Here is a 12,625-nt window from a genome sequence, read left to right as displayed (position 1 = left end):
GCAGAAAAAAGAAGGAACACTTCTCCCCTCATTTTAGGAACTCAACATTGTGCTAATCCTAAAACTGGATAAAGATAATAGAAGAAAAAAGTATGAACATAGATAGAAATTTGTTTAACAAAACAAACTATTAGAAGTCAGATCTGGCAGGATGTAGAAAGTGGTTTTGTTATAGGGATGGCAGTGTTGGTTCAGCATTGGAAGATCCACCCCCCAAAAGTCATCATTTTAACAGAGGAAAGGAAAAAGCCATATGATCCTGTCACTAGTTGGAGAAAAAGTATTGGACTAATTTCTACAGCTGTTCATGGTAAAAGCTATCAGGAGACTAGAAATAGAACAGAAACTTCTCAACAGATTAAAGACATGTACTCCATACTTCCAGCGAGAACGCCTTATATGAATGGAGAAGATACAATGCTTTCTCCTTAAGGTGGGGAACGAGGGCAGATATGCTTACTCTTTATCTGTCCATTAAACTTTGAAACCTAGTCCCCACCAAAATAGTCTGGCAGTAAAATGACACAACTAGGATAGGATTGGCACGGCAGAAGCAAAATCTTTGTATGTAGATGAAATGATCATCTACAGAGAAAATACTAAGAAATCTCTAGGAGCCCCTAGAACTTGTACTTGAATTTAGCAGGATTAGAAAACACAAGGTATATATAAAAATTCAGATCTGTGTATACTTGCTATAAATGAAGAATTGGATATTGAAATTATGTAGTAGTAAGTACAAAGGACCTAGAAAAGTTAAAAATAAAAACAAAAACAATGTTGGAAGACGTTTAGCACCTAATTTTAAGACTTCTTCTAAAGCTACAGTAATCAAGGTAGTGTTGGTGTAAGGAAAGACATATACATCATTTGAATAAAACAGAGAATGTAGAAATAGAACCACACATATATGGTCTACTGAGTTTTGAAAGATTATTTAACATTAGCATTTTATAGACTATAAACTCAATTCAAGAGCTGAGGAAGAGATAGTGTTTTCAGCAAATGGCACTAGAACACCTGGTATCCGTATATAAAAAATTAACCTCAACCCTTTTTTTCCATACATGAAAATAACTTGAAGGGATCTATGAAGCTAAATAAGAAAGCCTAAAAGTATAAAACTTTAGAAAGAAATTATAAGGGAAAATATTTATGAATTCAGGGTAGGCAAGAACTATCTAGGATACAAAAAACATGATGTATAAAAGAAAAAAATTGATAAATGAGATTCCATCAAAATTTAGAACTTTAAATGACATCATTAAAATGAAAAGTAGTCCTTAAACAGACCATATTTACAATGCATATAACCTATGACCAGAATATATAAAGAATTCTTAGAGCTCATTAATAGACAACCCAATTAAAATGTAGACATAAGAAGATGATAAATAGCCAGTATAGCACAAGGAATGGTGTGCAACTCTAGAATCAGAAAAATACTAATCAGTACAATAATAAGATTGAATTATACACTCATTAGGGAGATGAAGTTAAAAGTTTTAAAAGCCTTGTCATGGCTTTTTCTTTTTGTTGGATCCTCCCTCTTTGCGTTTAATTTGTCATGCCCAATGGATTCATTCTGCTGGGTTTTCTGGGGTTGTGATCCTCATTGTCTTTTCCTAGGGTATTGTCTAAAATTTATTGGAGTGCCGGTTTGGTATTCATGAAGTTCCTGAGGTGCTCTTTATTATGAAAGTATCTTATTTCTCCATCAATTTTGAAAGATAGTTTTACAGGGTACGTCAATCTGGGTTGGAGGCTATTTTCCTTTAGGGCTTGAAATACATCACTCCAAGCTCTTCTTGCCTTGAGGGTTTGCATTGAGAAGTGTGCTGTGATTCTGATGGGCTTTCCTTTGTATGTGATTTGTTTCTTTTCTCTCACTGCTTGTAGAAATTTGTTCTTCTGTTGGATTTCTGGAATCCTAACTATTATATGCCTATGTGTAGATTTTTTTTGATGAAGGCTAGCTGGAGTCCTATATGCCTCACTTATCTGTATGTCAAGTTCTTTTCTCCTGCATGGGAAGTTTTCTGCCGTCACTTCTGTGAACAGTTTTTTTGTGTCATCTGCACTCTCTCCTCTTTCTTCATTGACTCCAGTCAGCCTTATGTTATTCTTCTTTGCATCGTCTAGCAGCTGCTGGATTGATTTCTCATGTTCCCTTACAATTTTAAAGCAATTTTTCTTTTCCTCCTCACTAATTGCAATCTTATCTTCTGTATGTGAAATTCTATCCTCACATTGGTTCATTCTGCTGTGTAAACTTTCAATGGAGTTTTTAATCTCTTGGAAATCTGTTTGTATCTGTTTTATGGATTCCATTTGTTTCCTATGTTGAGATTCCATCATGTTCCCCAGCTCCTCTATTTTTTTTATCTGTGTCCTCTCTAGATTTATTAATCATGTCTTGCACCATGAGCAAAATCTTTGCTGTTATCTGAGTAATTATTTCTGATTTCATTTTTCCCAGATCCTCTTTTGTTGCCAGTTCAGAGTCCAGGGGGTTGAGTATCAGATTGTTCCATCTCGTTTCCCTTTGGGTTTGCTGTAGGTGATCTGGAAGTCTGTTTTTGAGGCTTGTTTATGTGTCTTTTCATTTCCATCGCGGTGGGGGGTGTGTGCTTCTGGTGCCCACGTGGCTCAGCTTCTCTGCCCTAGGAGCTTGAGATGGCAGTGGGGTAGCTTCCTTCCAGGTGCTGGGACCGGCTGAGCCTCTCTGCCCTAGGAGCCTGGGATGGAGTCGGGGAGGTTCCTTCAGGGTGCTGGGACCTGGGACCGGCTGAGCTTCTATGCCCTAGGAGCCTGGGATGGAGGCGGGGAGCTTCCTTCTGGGTGCTGGGAGCAGCTGGGCTTCTCTGCCCTAGGAGTCTGGGATCTCTTAATTCTTTTTTTCCCATTCCTCTTCCCTCCCATCAACACTTCATCCCCTCCCCATTTACAAAAGTTTCATTTCCATTTTTTCTTCCATTCTTTTTTAAAATCCCTTTTCTCTTCCTGCTCCTTCCCTGTCCTTCTTCTCCTTCCCATTTGAACATGTCCTTCCTCCTTCTCAATTAGAACATTTTCAGTAGAGAGTAGTTTTTGACACCCCTATTCGTCAACATCTATGTCAACGTTAGGCACATAGGAAGTACTCAAAAAATTTGTTTGGATCTAAGTATCTTGTCTGTTTGTGGTACTCTGACACAATATTTGAAACTGCACAATTTATAAACAGAGTTTTCCCCTCAGTTCTATAGGCTGAGAGGTCCAAGATCAACACTAGCAGATTTGGTGTCTGGTGAGGTTGGGGTCTCTACTTCCAAGATGGTGCCTTGAATGCTGCTTCTTTCAGGGGGGACAAAAGCTGTGTCCTCATGTGGTGGAAGGGATGGTAGGGAGCACACCCATCCCTCAAGCCCATTCATTCCATCCATCAGTGTTCTGCCTCCAAACTGTCACATGGGTGATTGAAGAAGGTACTGTGAATTTTGGAGATGATACAAACTTCAAATTATAGCATGAGCTAAGAACGAGGAAACACTCAGTTAATTCAACATTTGGTGAGTGCCAGCTGTGTGCTGACACAAAGATACAGAGGGGCACTGAAACAATAAGCATGCCCTTGGGAAAGGATGGTGTAGTGACAATAGACAGATACTGTACATACAGTCAGGTGCACAGTGTTTGAGTGGCATAGGGAGGGTATGATTAGAATTCAGAGGAGGGTGATATCCCTGGAGGATCATTATTATTACTGAATTTAATGAGATACCCTACATTGTTCCCTCACCAGGGCTCCAGTCACATTCCATATAGAGTAGAAATCAGGCCCCTTTCATTCTACACCTCAGGCACCAGAGATCTCTTTGTCAACCCGCATTATCTTCAGCCATAAACTGAGAACATTTTAGTGAGTCTCTGCTGTTGTAATATGTAGTAATAATTCTTGGAATCATGTCATATTCTTTTCAAGAGGACTGAATGCTTTCTTAGGAATAATAGATGTATTATGTAATCATGTAACAGCTTTTTTTTTTTTTAATTGAAAAGATGGATCCTTTTGAGGTGAGAAATGGTAACTATTGACTAAGTATCCTGCTTGTCCAGTTGTCCCTATTTATTTCTTGAGACATTTATTAGAAACTTGCCTGAAGAGTTTTGGTTTGGAATGATGGGATGATCTCTGATAGTGCTAGCACTGTGGCTCAGCAGCAAACAAAGGAAACTACAGTAGTGCCAGTCAGCACTTCTCTAGCATTTACTGCATGGCTCCATGGTGCTGTGTGTTTGCTGTACATTGTCTCATTTAATTCTCACAGCTACTCTGAAGTAGGTTGTGTTGACAGGTGAGTGGTACAGTGAGTTTCATTGAACCCTTAGTGGTGATGCTATTATACTGTTCCCTTTCTCAGAGAGGATGTAGTACCTAGACATTGTGTGCCATGTTTGTTGCCTAGTATCTGTCAAGCACAGTGGTAGGGGCATGGTGGTGAATAGCTCAGATGATGCTCATGCCATTCTAGTGGGGAATCTCAGGGTTGGGAAGAATGGACAAATGTTAACAATGTTGGTGGGTGCCAAGGGTGTCTTTGAGCAAGAGAAGGGCTGAGTCAGTTGCCCATGGTGTGATGTGTGATTCATGTCTAGCTCTGGTCTTCTGTCTGTCTTCATGCTTATACCACTGAGTCCTCACACCTCTCCCAGAGTGCATGTCAGTTTGCATTGTGGTCCAGTTTGGTTATGCCATCCCGAGTAGAGGGAGGCTTTGCTTGCCACCCAGAAGCTCCTCAGAAAGATTTCTTAAGGATGATGGGGATCTTTAGGCTGACTCAGTATTCGTTCCTCAGAAGTGGAAGGCTTTTTTATTTAGATAAAAGTGGTGAGTTGAACTGAGTGAGTTGGATATGGTTAAAAAAAAGCATTTATAGTGTGAAAAGTGGCTCTTTGTGAAGAATTTGTGTATGGATCATCTCTACATAGACACATTCTTTGCTGCTAGGGCAGAAGAGCAGCTGGCAGTCTGAGGCAAGGGTCAGAAGCACTATTCCTGACCACCAATCATAGAGCTCTCTGGGGACACTGGAGTTCAAGAAAGTGATCTTTGCTCTTACCAACTGTGCACAATATGTTTGTAGGGCCAGCCTTGCAACTTCAGTCTTTTTTTTTGAGGCAGGTTTTTTTTATGCAGTGCATGCTGGCCTCAAACTCACTATGTAACCCAGGATGGCTTCCACCTCTTGGTGATCTCCCTGCCTCAGCCTCCCGAGTACTGGGACTATAAGTGTGCACCATCACCCCCAGCTGACTTCAGTCATTTTAATTAAGAAAACATTTGACTGAGAAACCCTTTTGTTTTTACATAAAACTCTGTGGACACATACATGGGTAAACAAAATAAATACTCCTTTTAGGATAGAATGAAAGGAAATTTTCTGAACTTGCTGTGTTGGAAAAACAGGTTCTGATGATAAGATTTAGTTGGAATAGAACCTCCTTATCATTTGGAGTTTAAAAACAGACTGACTACTGGTTTGTTTGACATTTTTAGTAAAATCTTGTTTGACAATTAGGCCATGGGCATAAATCATTGCCTGATGTTCTTTTTTTTTTGGTACTGGGGATCGAACTCTTGGCACCTTGCGCTTGCGAGGCAGGCGGTGGAACCACTGAGATAAATCCCTGGCCTGCCCGATGTTCTTTTAAATACAAAGCTGGCTTTGGATTTCTCAGGGAATAGCTTTCTCGTCTTCTTCTTTCCCTCTCTAGCAGAAAGAAAAATGTTACCCAAGTTCTGTATTTGTGCTGATCTAACATCAGGTCAGTGATAAACAGGAGGTGAAGCTCAGTACATGTCTGTTGGCTTAATGAATTGATCAGGTTCCTGTGTTTTAGAGTACTAGTTCCAGTTCTCTTATGGGCGAGACTTTTGTTGGTTTCTCTGGTTCTCTCTTCCTTTAAATTCAACCAAAAATGGAGTGAAAGAAAAATACACCAATACACCAGAAAACATTAAATAAAAGTCATTAATAGGAACTTAGTTTTGGGAATAACTGTTCACTTAAGTTAGTTTTAAAACCTCAATAGAGCTGGGTGCACGCCTGTAATCCCCACACTCTTGTAATCCCCGCACTCAGGAGGCTGAGGCAAGAGGATTGCTGCGAGTTCAAGGCCAGCCTGGGCTACATAGTGAGACCCTGTCTCAAAAAAACAGAAACAAAAGCACCTCAACGAGAAGGTATAAAATCATGATTTGTTATCCCAGGATGGAATTCATTGTAGGCATGTGATTGTGATGAGAGTAAAAAAGCTTCCCATAGCCCTTTACATTAACTGGGTAAAGGAACTAATTTTTGCCTCCTAGAAGAATTTTATAAAGCTTTGGAGGAATGAATGTCTGATGGTGGTTGGTACAGATTAGATCTTTTATCCAGAGAAGCTGGCACTGGAAGGATCTTGATGCTGAGTTACTTTGGAATGTGTTCTGGGGTCTTTGAGGGTTAATTTGTAGAGTAGAGGTGCTGTAGAATTCCCTCCTTTCAAGGTTCTTCAGCTCTTTCCCTGTGTCCCTTGCTTTTCTCTTCTCAGGGTTGCTGGGACAAAGTCTGTGTGTGGTTATTCTTCCTGGAATGACTCCGGGGACAAAATGGAATATGAGGGGGAGGCTGTCATCATTCCATTTGCCGGTTTGCCCGAGATTGACTGCTGGACACTTCAGTACCATGAACTACTCTGAATTCTAAATTGGAACAGTGGGGGTCATTGAGCAGTTGTATTTCTTTGTAGCAACTGTTTGGAACCCTATACAAATTAAAAAGCTTTGTGGGTGAGATAGAGAGGGAGGGGGAGGGAGGATGGGGGAGAGAGAAAGAGAAAGAAGCTGGTTGTTGGGCATCTTACAGATTAATAAAATAGTAGATGGTCACTTTTTTAGAGCCTGCTATAAAGCCAGTGTTAATGCATTTTTTTTTTCTTTTTGATACTGGGGATTGAACTCAGTACCTTGTGCTTGCCAGGCAGGTGCAGAGCCACTGAGCTACATCCCCAGCAGTAACACATTATTTTGATGAGGGAGAAGAAAAGGGTGATGAAGTGAACAGAATTCATTTCCAGGTAGAATTAGTTTAGACCTCCCCACGTTGCTTAATTAGTTATGGAATGAGTAATTTCTGAGCAGTATAGGTGCAAGCCCAGCTGCTACTGTGTACATCTGGGTGTTTTCCCAGTGGGCTGTTCTTTAAATAGCAATGGCTTGCATTTGTGCTTACCGTGTGCCATGTGCTGTCCTATACCCCTTTATACTTTTATCTCATTTAATCCTCTCAGTGTCCCTAAAAGTGGTGCGATCTGCTATCATCTTGTGTCCCTGAGGCTTCAGTAGTTAAGAAAATTTTCCACAATCACACAGTGGCAAAGCTAGGAGTGGAAACTGGATGTTTCTGACTTGCCTGAGGTCTGAGCAATAAGCTCAGGGAGGAGGGAAGGTGGAAATTGGGAAAGGGTGGCTTTGGTGTCACTCTTGGTTTTGCTGTTGTGGTAGGGCCAAGGACCATTTTAGATAAGTGGAATTGGGTGGGATGGCAGGGCTTCAGGGTCAGGGAGTTTGTTTTCCTCCAGGAATGGAGCAAAGTGGGACCATTGATTGCAAACAGGCAGAACAAGTAGGGCAGGGACCTTGTTCCTTTTGGCCTGTTCCTGCCCTTGCCAAAGGGAAGCTTATCTTCTCTTTACCTTTGCCTTCCAGGAGTACAAACCATCTTGCTACCACCTAGGCGAAGGAAGGCTGTTAGTCTCGCTGGCTCAGGGGTAACATATTAGGGATGAATTTAGTACTTTAACTGAGTACAATGTAAGATGGAAGGCAGAAGAAGGAAAAAAATGAAGCCTGGTTTCCGTTTTGGCAGGGATTTTTTCACTTATCTCCTAGATTAATTAGAACTATGCTGTCCAGTCAGGGGAGGCAAAGATGATTATATCCTTATTTTACATGAGGAAAAAGTGCCATTAGCACGAGGTAGGAGATAGTCCAGAGCCCATCAAAAGGAAAACCAGCCTAAGGCTATAAGCTCTTAGAGCTTTTCCATTGGCCCCAAATGCATATGCCTGTTAACAGGGAGTGTTTGATTCTCATCCCAGATGAGTTCTTTATATATTATGTACATCATTTGGTGGACGCTTAACACAAATCCTATGACATTTAATAATTCTTTACCTAAAGACTGGTGAGCACCTTTTCAGATGCCTGTTGCTGTTTTGTGAGTTTATAGATCCATGATAGAGTAGATTTTCATTGGGTGACAATCCCCGGTCCCAGTCTTCCTGGGACCAGGACTGTTTGAAAAGGTGGCTGGCTCTTCCAACAGTTACCCTGAACTTATCTTCTCCATGGCAGAAGTTTGTGGAGCTCTTGTTTGTCTCTTTTGTCTAGCCAGTTTAGCAATTTGGAAGCAGGCTGGCTGAGTGACACAGATCCCAGTGAGTTGTTCTGTGTAGCTTCTTGTTCTCAGAGTTATCTGCTAGATAACAACCTCTCACCACATTTATGAAATGTTGCTGTGTTCATCCCTGTGGAAGATGTACAGTGGGGCAAAGTGATTAACATTTCTAGCAAGTTGCCTAGCATTCATTCATTCATTCGCAAGACATTGAGCTCCTTGTGCCGGGCTGTGTCCTGTGTACATGTAGAGATGAGATAGACTTGGTCCTCTGCTCATGGATCTAGTGATGAGCCCTGTCCTTCAGTGGACATTCAGCGAACTATTGGAATTAGCAAAGCTCTTAATAATATATTAATAGTGGTATCATTAATAGAATAGTGACTGTTTAGAGCCTTGATGATGTTATAGAAGACAAAGACTTCTTATATTTTCACCCTCAGTTGTCTGTCTGTAGCAGGTCTTACACAGATTCTGGAGAATCAGAAACATTTCTCTGATGGGTGGTCGTTAAGGTAGATACTGGTGTAAAAGGTCCATCATTCCTTTAACTGGAGGAAATGTAACCTGTATGGTTTAGGAACTTTGATTTGAGGATCTATCTGTAGTCTTGAGTAGGTGCTCTGAGCATCTTGCTGAAGGTCTAGTGTGGAGGTCTACTTTTCTTGCCCAAATCTCTTCCTTTCTGGGCTTGCTTTTTATAAGGACTGTCCTGTTCTTTTAAATGTTAACAGGGAGGTCTGGGTATTCAGCTCGCTAGTTCTGGTGCCTGGGCCTGCCTCTCAAGCACAAGGTCCCAAGTTAGATCCCTGGTACCACCACCAACAAAAAAATGTTAACAGGGAGAATTTATGAAGTTTGAACAATAAGCTTAAAAAAACCCCACCTTGATTGTGGGGCGTGGTGGTGCACGCCTGTAATCCCAGCACTCAGGAGGCTGAGGCAGAAGGATTGCTGTGAATTCAAGGCCAGCCTGAACTATGCAGTGAGACCCTGCCTCAAAAACAAAAACTATTGATGTAATTTACATACCATAAAATTTACCCTTTTTTGCTTATTTTTCAGTTTTTTTTTTTTTTTTTTTGTGATGCTGGGAATGGCCCCTTGTGCATACCAAGCAAACACTACTACTGGGCTACATTCCAGCTCATATTCACTCCTTTACAGTGTACACTTCAGTGTTTTTAGTATAATTATAAAGCTCTGCAGCCCATACCACTGTGTAATGCTAGGACATTTTCATGACCCCACAAGGGAATTTTGAGTTTTGTTTCTCTTTTTTTCTTTTCTTTATTTTTGGTCAAAAAGGCATTTTGTACCCATTAGCAGCCTCGCCCTGTCCGCCCCCCCCAGCTTCTGACAACCACTAATCTATTTTCTGCTTTATAAATTTGCCTGTTCTAAACACTTGATATAAATAGAATCATACAATGTGTGGCCCTTTGTATCTCTCCTTTCATTCACTTAATCATATTTTCAAACTTCATCCATGTTGTAGCATATATTGGTACTTCATTCCTTGTTTCCCTCAGTGTCAAGTATTATTTGATAGTTATTTTCAAGTCACAAAACTTTTTGACATTTCTGCCAAAATGTTATTAGATAGCATAAAATTTTTATTATTTCTGAAGGAAAAAATTTGCACTTTAGCATCAGTACTTAATAATTGGTGGATGCGATGTGAGTGTGTGGGCGTGCAGAACTGTCACTCATCTACTTCATAAGCATATTTAGGGGACTGGATTAGTAATAAAATACTTTGGAAATATACAAAATATTACAAATTCTATAATTTTAACTTTAAGTCATTTTAATTCTTTAAAGTAAGAGAAATGTGATTATATTGACATACTTTTCATTCCCCCAGTCCAAAATTAGGAAGTGAAATTTAAAAGATTATCATTAATTTAAGGAAAATCTCCAATCATAACTGTTTTTCCCTGTTGAAAAATTAATTGAAATGATTCAAGGTACATTTTCCAATTCCTTCCAAATACAAGTTTCATCTGTTTTCTAAACAATCAGAACAATTCAGTACGTACACAGAACACTTCTAAACTAAACTAATACTAAGTCAGTAGACATTATTTCAATGCAGTGCACATTATTTTATAACAGCAGGAATATGTAGTCTTGCCATAGCATTTTAAACCTCCTCCAAGTTTAGTGAGCAAAGATTTAAGAAGACTATAAAGGAGGAAGCGGTACAGTCATGACAGTTAAGACAAAAATAAGAGTTCCTGACAAATGAGGTCAAAGTACGGACACATTTAAAAATTGCTCTAGGCTGGGCATGGTGGTGCGTGCGTGCACTCAGGAGAAATGCCATGAGTGTGAGGCCATCCTGAACTACAAAGTGAGACCCTGTCTCAAAAAGGAAAAAAAAAGAATTGTCCTAGGTTGGGCATGGTGACATACATCTATAACGGAACTTCTAGCACTCTAGGAGGCTGAGGCAGGAGGATTAAAAATTTGAGCCCAGCCTAGGTAATTTAAGGACTTAGACCCTGTCTCAAAATAACATAAAAGGGCTGGACATGTAGCTCAGTGAAAAGGCCCTGGGTTCAAATCCCAGGAAGGACCCTCAAAAGCCTTAAAGGTGAGACTAACAGATGTATATAGTAGTAGGTGGAAGTAGGTTCATTTTAGATCCAAATGGCTCTCAGAAGTCTTCTGTGTTCATAGGGCTTTTGGAAGGTTATTGGATCATGGGGGCACTAAGGGTCAATAAAAAAGATATGGTGAATGTTTAAAGAAAAAAAAACACTACTGTAAAAGACATATTGCTGGGCTGGGGATTTAGCTCAGTGGTTCCATTGCCTGCCTCGTAAGCACAAGGTCCCAGCTTCGATCCCTGGTACCAAAAAAAAAAAAAAAAAAAAAGACATATAGCCAAGAATGATGAGTAAGTGTATTCAAAACCTGGTCAAGTATTTTGAGTATCTTGAGTGGGGGTGATGGCGATGTGTCCTTTACTGTAATAACATTGTATTTTTTATTTATTTTTTTGGTACTGGGGATTGAACATGGGATGTTGAGCTTGCGTGGCAGGCACCAGAACCACTGAGCTAAATCCCTGGCCCAACATTTTATTCTTTTATTTATTTTTTGGTACTGGGGATCGAACTTGGGTCCTTGCGCTTGCAAGGCAGGCGGCGGAACCACTGAGCTAAATCCCCAGCCCTCAAGAGTATGTTTTAATCACCCCCATTGATCAACTGTTGACAGCAATTTGTGTCAAATAGGAACATTATGGTGTACCCTTACCACCCTTTTCAAGGGATCTGGTACTATTCAACTTATCCCTTTTCCCCAAAGTCAAAATGACCATGAAAGGTAGATGTTTTAATGACAGAGAGGCCGCACAACTTAAGACACTCATGAAAAGGACTCCCAGAACTGCTTCAGAAAGTGGCAAAAATGATGGGCTAAGTGTGTTTGAAGCAAGAGGGAATATGTTGAGTATTAATAGTAATTATTTTTCGCTGTAATAAATTTTAAAATTTAAACATTCACCATGTTTTGATTGAACTTTGTATATTTGTCAGTGAACTTATTGATGAGTTCATAGCTGAATGTGCTGTTAGAAGGTGGGGCCCAGTCAGAGGGTCAGAGGAGGTGAGTCACTAGGTTATGACCTGGGGGGGTGTTCTCTTGTTCCCGGCTCCTTCCTTCTGTCTCTATTCTCTGCTGCTATGGCTTAAACAGCTTTCTTCCACTTGCTATTCCATTGTACTGTTTTTGCAGCCTAGCATAGACTGCACCCTCTGAAACCTTGAGTCAAAATAAACCACCTCTCCTTTAATTTTGGGTTTAGTATTGGGTATTTTGTCCCAGCAATGGGAAAATGACTAATACTATTCCTTTTTATAGCTGAATAATCAGTGTATTGGATATATGCCACATTGTATCTATGCATTCATCAGTTTATGGGCGTTTGGGTTGTCTGCTTTTTGGCTGTTAATGTACATACAAGTTTTGTGTGGACATAGTTTTCAATTCTGTTGAGTATATACATAGGAGTAGAGTTACTGATGGCAACTCTGTCAATTATTATGGCAACTCTGTCAGACTTTTCCAGAGAGGCAGTGCCATTTTACATTCTCACAATTTCTCTTACTTCCTTGACAATACATGTTATTGTCTTTTTGGTGATAGCCATTCTAGTGGATATAAAGTGATATCTCATGTAGTTTTGATTT

At 40.2% G+C, this 12,625-nt stretch overlaps 1 protein-coding gene across 2 annotated transcripts in view; it reads left to right on the top strand.

The window, feature by feature from the left end:
- The window catches only part of Zfyve1 (zinc finger FYVE-type containing 1), a 57,737-nt gene that overhangs the window by 14,902 nt on the left and 30,210 nt on the right, over positions 1–12,625 (top strand). The gene's annotated exons all lie outside the window — the stretch shown is intronic.

Source organism: Heterocephalus glaber, unplaced genomic scaffold (assembly GCF_053883595.1).
Source record: "Heterocephalus glaber isolate CG9 unplaced genomic scaffold, H.glaber_assembly_v1.0 deba00001608, whole genome shotgun sequence".
NCBI lineage: Eukaryota > Metazoa > Chordata > Mammalia > Rodentia > Bathyergidae > Heterocephalus > Heterocephalus glaber.
Note: the sequence above shows the minus strand (reverse complement) of the source record. Positions and strands in the feature narration are given on the sequence as shown.